General features: G+C 44.7%; 1 pseudogene; it reads left to right on the plus strand.

Moving 5' to 3' along the window:
* The first annotated feature begins 259 nt into the window (after positions 1-259).
* Positions 260-2,257, plus strand: LOC139247223 (probable G-protein coupled receptor 139; annotated as a pseudogene).
* The last annotated feature ends 6,286 nt before the right edge of the window (positions 2,258-8,543 follow it).

Genomic DNA, 8,543 nt, shown 5'->3' on the forward strand with positions numbered 1-8,543 from the left:
ATAATCATTATTCTAATTATGCAGTCAACCTTGCTTCTTATTTACGCCCCTCTGTCTCCTTCACATGCTCTGCCTGACATTACCCTCCCCTTCCTCGACATCTCGAAGTCCATTTCTGAGGACAGGCTCTGCACAAATACCTACCATAATGCGGCCGACTCCTCCTGCTACCTTGATGATATGACCTCTCGCCCAGCTTGCGGGAAGGACTCTATTTCATTCTCCGAGTGTCGCTGCCTGCGTTGCATCTGTTCCGATGATGCCACCTCCCACACCAGTGCTTACAACATGTCTTCCTTTTTCTGAGCTGAAGATATCCTCCTTCTGTGGTCCTGATCCTGTGGGCCTGTAACCTGGTGTGGAATGGATAGGAGAGGAGGGAGGAGGCAGAGCCATGGAGACAGTGACCAGTTGAGTCAATAACTCGGGCTGAGGGGCTACAGTAGTGGGGTGGTTCTCCGGTCCCCGACCCCCACTGGTTGATTATCTTCCTGCAGTGACCATTCCCTGTTCAGCGAAGGTTCACCAGGCTGATTCCTGAGATGAAGGTCTTGTCTTATGAGCAAATGTTGAACAGGCTGGGCCTATAATCGTTGGAGTTTAGAGGAATCAGCGGTGATCTTAGTGAAAGGTATAAGATTCTGAGGGGGCTCGACAGGGTAGATGCAGAGAGGATGTAGCCCCTCGTGGGGGAATTTAGAACTAGGGGACATAGATTCAGAACGTTCCCGATGGTGGGGAAGTCCAGAACCATGGGACACATTCTAAGGATAAGGGGTAAGCCATTTAGAAGCAAGATGAGGAGAAACTTCTTCACTCAAAGAATTGTTAACCTGTGGAATTCCCTGCCACATGGTGTTGTTGATGCCAGTTCATTGGATATATTTAAGAGGGAGTTAGTTATGGCCCTTACGGCTAAAGGGATCAAGGGGTATGGAGAGAAAGCAGGAAAGGGGTACTGAGGGAATGATCAGCCATGATCTTATTGAATGGTGGTGCAGGCTCGAAGGGCCGGATGGCCTACTCCTGCACCTATTTTCTATGTTTCTATGTTACTATTAATGTTGCCCACCCGCCCGCTGGGATGGCTCGGCTTCCCTCCCACTGCCCCGTCTCTGCTAAACTGGGAAGCAGCGGGTTGGAGGTATGTCGCGTTGGGATGCTATACGTTAAATGCTAACTCCTGAGCCGACGTCCACCCGACTGTTTTTGTGCGAAATGACAGGCCTTACTGTCTGGGCTCAATCACCGAGAATGTGCGACCAATAATTGACCGTCTCTTTTCCCTTCTGTTTATTACAGTGAATTTAGTGGCGAGTGTGGTCCTCTCCCGGGGAAAGTGCGGGCTGTCCACCTGCACCACTCGCTACCTGGTTGCCATGGCAGCGGCGGATCTACTGGTGATCATCACTGGGGTCATACTGTACCGGATCAGTTGGTATTATTTCCTGGGATCTTTCCTGGATATCACCCCTGTGTGTCATGTTATACGTCTCATGTCCTGTGTAGCCACAGACTGTTCGATCTGGTTCACCGTCACTTTCACCTTTGATCGATTTGTGGCCATTTGTTGGCAGAAGCTGAAAACCAAATATTGCACCGGGAGAACTGCGGCTGTGGTTCTGGCAAAAAGCTGCATTCTGCTCTGTTCAAAAAACGTTCCTCACTACTTTACACTTGCACCTGTCTATATAATCGACAATGTTCAGTGGTACTGTGTCCCAATCCCAGCCTATAATACTGAGCCTGGATGGGTAGGATTTGACTGGTTTGATACGGTTTTAACCCCACTGCTCCCATTCGCTGTAAATTTGTTGCTCAACGCTCTGACAGTCAGACACATTTTAGTGGCTAGTCGAGTCCGGAAGGGACTGAGGGGTGAGAGCAAGGGGGAGAATGGCAGCGACCCCGAATGGAGAGCAGGAGGAAGTCTGTGATTTTACTCTTCACCATATCCGGCAGCTTCATACTGCTGTGGCTGGTGTATGTTATAGATTTCTTATATTATAGCATTGCAGGAAAAAATCCCAGTGATTACAATGATTCTTTATACACCTTTCAACAAGTCGGATATATACTGCAGAATTTAAGTTGCTGCACAAACACATTTATTTACGGGGTGACCCAGTCCAAGTTCAGAGAGCAGTTGAAGAGCGCGGTGAAATATCCGCTTACATCAATTATACAATTAATTAATAACAGAACAACAGAGCACAGGCCAGAGTCGGCTCGCAGTGTTTCCACTCCAGGAATATAATATTTAGCCCCAGACTTCCATCCACTGAATTACACCAGGAATGGCTGGTGATCTGATAATACACCCAGCGACCTGTTTAGGATACGGCACTATATCTGATTGACATTTCCCAGCTTGTCTTTCTGGTCAGCACCTCGAGCTTGTTGCATTCTGTCCGAGCTCTTCTGTAAAGGGTCACTACATCTATTTAGTGAAGGAATTCATTGCAGCTTCCAGAGTGAGAGGCTCGTCAATAGGTAGCAGGCAGAGTGGAGCTGTAGTTCAGAGGATTACATGACATAGAATATACAGCATAGAAACATACAGTTCGGCCCTACTGGTCTGTGCTGTGTTTATGTTCCAGACCATACTCCTCCTATTGCAAGTACTTCGTCTCAGCCTCACAGCATATCTTTCTATTTCATGTTCTCTCATTTACTCGTCTAGTTTCTCTTTGACAGCATCTGAGCTATGTATCTCAACCACTTCCTGACGTAGGGAGTTCCACATTCTAACTACTCTCTGAGTAAAGAATTGTTCTTTATTTCCCTATTTGTGTTATTAGTGATTATCTTGCATTGGTGGCTCCACAGATTTGGATGCTCCCACGAGTATAAACTTTTCTCTCCCCATCGACCCGGTCCAAAACAATCATAATTTACAAGATTTCGATCAGGACTCCTCTATGTTCTGTCTTCTACAGGAACCATGCACAACTTGTTCAATCGTTCCTGATAACTGTTATCTTTCAGTTCTGGTGCCGTCCAACCAAACATTTGTGAGACCGTACTAGTGGCCCCTTTTACCATCTCCATTGCCCTAGCCACCGACTCCATCCCTCTCCCTGTCACCAGTCTAAGGCTGAACCCAGCCGTTAGTAACCTTGGTGGCTTATTTGATCGGGAGATGGTCTTCTGACACCATATCCACTCCATCACCAGGACGGCATCATTGTGCCTCTGTTACATCGCCTGACTCAGTTCATTTGCTGCTCAAACCTTCATCCGTGCCTTTTTAGCTCTACATATAACTCCTCCAATGCTCTCCTGGTGGGCTTCCAATCTCCCGCCATCCATACACTTGAGTTCATCCAAAATTCTGCTGCCTGTGTCCTAACTTACACCTTATCGCAATACCCCATCACACCTGTGCTCGCTGACCTACATTGGCTCCCTGTCCGACAGCGCCTCAATTACAAAATGTTCACTCTTGTTTTCAAATCACTTCACAGCCTCGGTAACCTGCACCAGCACTTAGACCTCCCGAGTTCTCTGCGCTTCTCCAAATCTGGCAGATTGCACATCGCCGATTTAAACTGCTTCACCAATAGTAGTCATGCGTTCAGCTGCCTCGGTCCCAAGCTCTGGGATTCTCTACCTAAACCTTTCCAATTCGCGAAATCTCCTCCTCCTTCAGTTACCTGGGTCCCAAGCTTTGGGATTCACTCCCTAAAGCTCTCCACCTCGCGAACTCTCCTCCTCCTTCAGCTTCCTGGGTCCCAAGCTTTCGGATTCTCACACTAAAGCTCTCCACCTCGCGAACTCTCCTTCTCCTTCAGCTACCTGGGCACCAAGCTCTGGGATACTCTTTCTAAACCTCTCCACCTCGCGACCTCATCCTCCTTCAGCTGTCTGGTTCCCAAGCTCTGGGATACTCTTTCTAAACTTCTCCACCTCGTGACCTCATCCTCCTTCAGTTACCTGAGCCCCAAGCTCTGAGATTCTCTCCCGAAACATCTCCACCTCGGGAACTCTCCTCCTCCTTTAGTTACCTAGCTCCCAAGCTTTGGAATTCCCTCCCTAATCTCTATTCGTCTCTAACGCTACTCCTCCTTTAAGATTCCCGTTAAGACTAAATATTTGATCAAGATTATTTGCTAAAATGTCCTTTTGTGCCTCGATGTTAAGATGTCCTCTATTCCCTGTTGGATTTATTAATGGCTGTCTTCAATCTATGCGCCTGAGTTTTTGTCTCTCCCACAAGTGGAAACATCTTTTCTCCCTCTACCCTATCAAAGGCTATCATATCCTGAAAGGCACATTCTAACCATCCCTCAGTCTTCTCTTTGCTAAAGAAAAGAGCCACGACCTGTTCAACATTTCCTGAGAATACACCCTCTCAGTTCTGGTTTCATTCCAGGGAATACACTTTGCACCTTCTCCAGTGCCGCGATGTCATTTTATAATATTTACACCAAGGATCCAAACAAGTTTACATAACTTCAATGTTTTACAATTCTATCCCTCTAGACATGAACACAAGCCTGTTCTTTGTTTTTTATGGATTGATGAACCAGCATCACTACATTTAGTGATTTGCATAACTGTACCGTCCCATCACTCTGTTCCTCATTCCCGTTTAGATCATTATTTTCCAAGGGGAATGTCACCTTCATTTTCTTCCTATTAAAACGCATCAACTCACACTCCTCTATATTGATGTATTGTGTTCCTAACACAGATGATACAACACACAGGGAGGTTAAAGTAACAGTGACATCAGTCTTTATTAAGACACTCCAGAATGAGGAACAGGCCTTGGAACCGGCTAATATACAGTGCTCCCAACAAATGCTGCGATCCTTGGGACTTCAGGGGATGTGCTCCCTGGTGTTGGAACATGGGAGTGCATGCTTTACAGATACACAACAGAAATTCCTTTGCCAATTACACGCCCGGTTTGCAAGTTTATTAATATATTGAATGTTTTTGCCGCTTAGCTCCTCAGTGTTAACGATACACGTCCATTGTGCAAGCATGCACAAAGCTTGAAATTTCACTCCCGATTCCCGAGTACGAATAGTTATGTAAATGTTGAACAGGAGTGGTCCCAGCACCGATGCTTGTGGAACATCACTTCTCACCTTTGCCAGTTTCGCTGCTTTTGATTTAAATTGGCTTAGAAATAAACCTTAATTCACTGTTTCACTTGAATCGCTTTGCTGACCTGCGATACAGTTTTTAATGATTTGTTCACCTGAACCACAATTCACTTTGATGTTCTGGCCCATTCAGTTTCTTATTTCCTAAGGTGTAGGTGATTGTAGAATCATAGAATTGTTCAGCGCAGAGAGAGTCCATTCGGCAAATCGTGCCGGCTCTGTCTCTTTGGTGGAGCTTTCCAATTAATCCCATTCCTCTGCTGGATCCCCTGTATCTTTTTTACTTCAAGTATTCTTGCCAAATTCCCTTTTGAAAATTACGATTGAATCTGCTTCCAGCTCTCTTTCAGACAGTTCATTCCAGATCACAACATCTCGCTATTTAAACAAAATCTTCCTTCAGTCGCTTCTGGTTGTTTTGTCTATCACATTAAATCGGTATCCTCTGGTTACCGACCCACCTGTCTTTGGCAACATTTTCTCCTTTATTACTTTATTGAAACGATTTAGGACTTTGAATACATCTATTGAATCTCTTCTTAGCCTTCTCTGCTCTCAGCACAACATACCCAGCTTCTACAATCTCTCCACCTAACTGAAATCCCCCATCCATGGAGCAATTCTGGTCAATCTCCCTTAACCATCTCAATTCTAAGGAGAACAACCCCAGCATCTCCTGTCTCTCCACGTAACTAAAGGACCATATTCCGGGAACCATTCTGGTCAATCTCTCATTAAAATAAGTACATGAGTATATAAGAAATAGGAACAGGAGTAGGCAATTCGGTCCCTCGAGCCTGCTTCGTCATGCAATAAGATAATGGCTGATCTGATCATGGATTCAGCTCAACATTCCCGCCCACTCCCCAAAATTCCTTATCTCCTTATCGCTCAAGAAACTGTCTATCTCTGTCTGAAGTGTACTCAATGTCCCAGCTTCCACAACTCTCCGAGGCAACAAATTCCATAGATTTACAAGCCTCTGAGAGAAGAAATTCCTCCTCATCTCAGTTTAAATGGGGGGCACCTTATTCTAAGATCATGCCCTCTAGTTCTAGTCTCCCGCGTCAGTGGAAACATCCTCTCTGCATCCACCCTGTCAAGCCCCCTCATAATCTTATACATTTCAATAAGATCAACTCGCTTCTTCTGAACTGCAATGAATCGAGGCCCAACCTTTTCTAATAAGTCTCCAACCCATCCCCGGAATCAACCGAGTGAACCTTCTCAGAACTGCCTCCAAAGCAAGTATATCCTTTCGTAAATATGGAAACCAAAACTGCACGCAGTTCTCCAGGTGTGGCTTGACCAATACGTTGTACAAATGTAGCAAGACTTCCCTGCTTTTATACTCCATCCACTTTGCAATAAAGGCCAAGATACCATTGGCCTTCCTGATAAATATCTGCAACTGCATACTATCCTTTTGTGTTTCATGCGCAAGTACCCCAAGTTCCCGCTGGACTGCGGCCCTTTGCAAACTTTCTCCATTAAATAATAACTTGCTCTATGATTTTTTCTGCCAAAGTACATGATCTCACACTTTCCAACATTATACTCCATCTGCCAATTTTTTGCCCACTCACTTAGCCTGTCAATGTCCTTTTGCAGATTTTATGTGTCCTCCTCACACATTGTTTTTCCTTCCATCTTTATATCGTCAGTGAACTTGGCTACGTTACACTCGGTCCCTTCTTCCAATTCGTTAGTATAGATTGTAAATAGTTGGGGTCTCAGCACTGATCCCTGTGGCACCCCACTAGTTACTGATTACCAACCCAAGAAAAGAACCATTTATCCTGACTCTCTGTTTTCTGTTAGTTAGCCAATCCTCCAACCATGATAAACTATTACCCCCAACCCCGTGAACTTTTATCTTGTGCAGTAACCTTTTATGTGTCACCTTGTCAAATATCTTCTGGGATTCGAAAGACACCACATCCTCTGCTTCCCCTTTATCTACCCCATTCGTTACATCCTGAAAGACCTCCAGCAAATTTGTCAGACATGCCTTCCCCTTCATAAATCCATGCTGACTCTGTATGACCGAATTTTGGTTATCCAAATGTCCTGCTACTGCTTCTTTAATAATGGACTCCAACATTTTCCCAAGCACAGATGTTAGGCTAACTGGTCTATAGTTTACTGATTTTGTTTGCCTCCTTTATTAAATAGGAGGCGTTCAATTTGCAGTTTTCCAATCTGCTGGGACCTCTCCAGAATCCAGGTAATTTTTGTAAATTCAAACAATGCATCCACAATCCCTACCACTACTTCTCTTAAGACCCGAGGATGCAAGCCATCAGGTCCAAGGGATTTACCTGCCTTTTGTCCCATTATCTTACTGAGAACCACCTTCTTAGTGATTTTGATTGTGTTTAGTTCCTCCTCCGCTATTGCCCTATGACTGCCCACTGTCAGTATATTGTTAGTATCCTCTACTGTAAAGACTGATACAAAATAATTGTTCAGAGTTACTGCCATCTCCCTGTTCTCCATTACTAGTTCCCAGGTCTCGTCCTCTAAGGGACCAACATTTACTTTAGCCATTTTTTCATTTTATATACCGAGAGAAACACTTGACCATCTCTGCTCAAATCAGAACAATACCAGTATCTCCAGTCAATCTATATAACTGAGGTCCCCATTCCTCGTACCATTCTGATCAATCTGCCATTAACATCCTCTGTTCTAAGGAGAAGAACCCCAGTTCTCCAGTGTCTCCACGTAACTGAAGACCCTCATCCATGGAACACTCTAGAATTCCTCCTCTGTACATGTTCCAATGCCTTTACATTTTTCCCAACGTGAGGTGCCCTGAAATGAACACCATACCCCAGCTGAAGCCTAAACAGTGTTTTATAATATCTTAACATAACTTCCTTGCTTTTGTGCTCTATTGCTCTCTTAATGAAGCAAATGGCACAGAAGGACATTTAACATCCTTTTCAACTTACCGGCAGCCTTCAAAGATTAGTGTAAATATACCCCAGGTCGCTAAGTCCATGCTCTCCCTTTAAATTGTACAATTTAGTTCATATTGCCTCTCCTCAATCTTCCTACCAACATACCTTATTTCACAATTCTCTGTGTTAAATTTAATTTACCACGTGTATGCCCATTTGAATCAGAGTTAGGGTTATGCTGTAAGGGAAGGGTTTGGATTTGGATTGAAACACCATCCTGGAAGTGTAGGATCAGGTCATGGGCTTCTCTGTAGCTCTCAGGCCCTCCGGCCTGAATACAGTTGCTGGGCATTTATGGCCTGTTTTAGGCTCCACTGATATGTTATTCGATTAATGCACAATTGGTAAGTAGTTTTTCATTTTTCCTTCTAGATCAGTAAGTAATCTTTTAGCATTGTTGTTGCCAAGTTAAGTCATGTCAGGAGAGCACCGACCGTGTTGTGCTCCTCCTGTACTACGT

The sequence above is a fragment of the Pristiophorus japonicus genome, unplaced genomic scaffold, assembly GCF_044704955.1.
Source record: "Pristiophorus japonicus isolate sPriJap1 unplaced genomic scaffold, sPriJap1.hap1 HAP1_SCAFFOLD_264, whole genome shotgun sequence".
Classification (NCBI taxonomy): Eukaryota; Metazoa; Chordata; class Chondrichthyes; family Pristiophoridae; genus Pristiophorus; species Pristiophorus japonicus.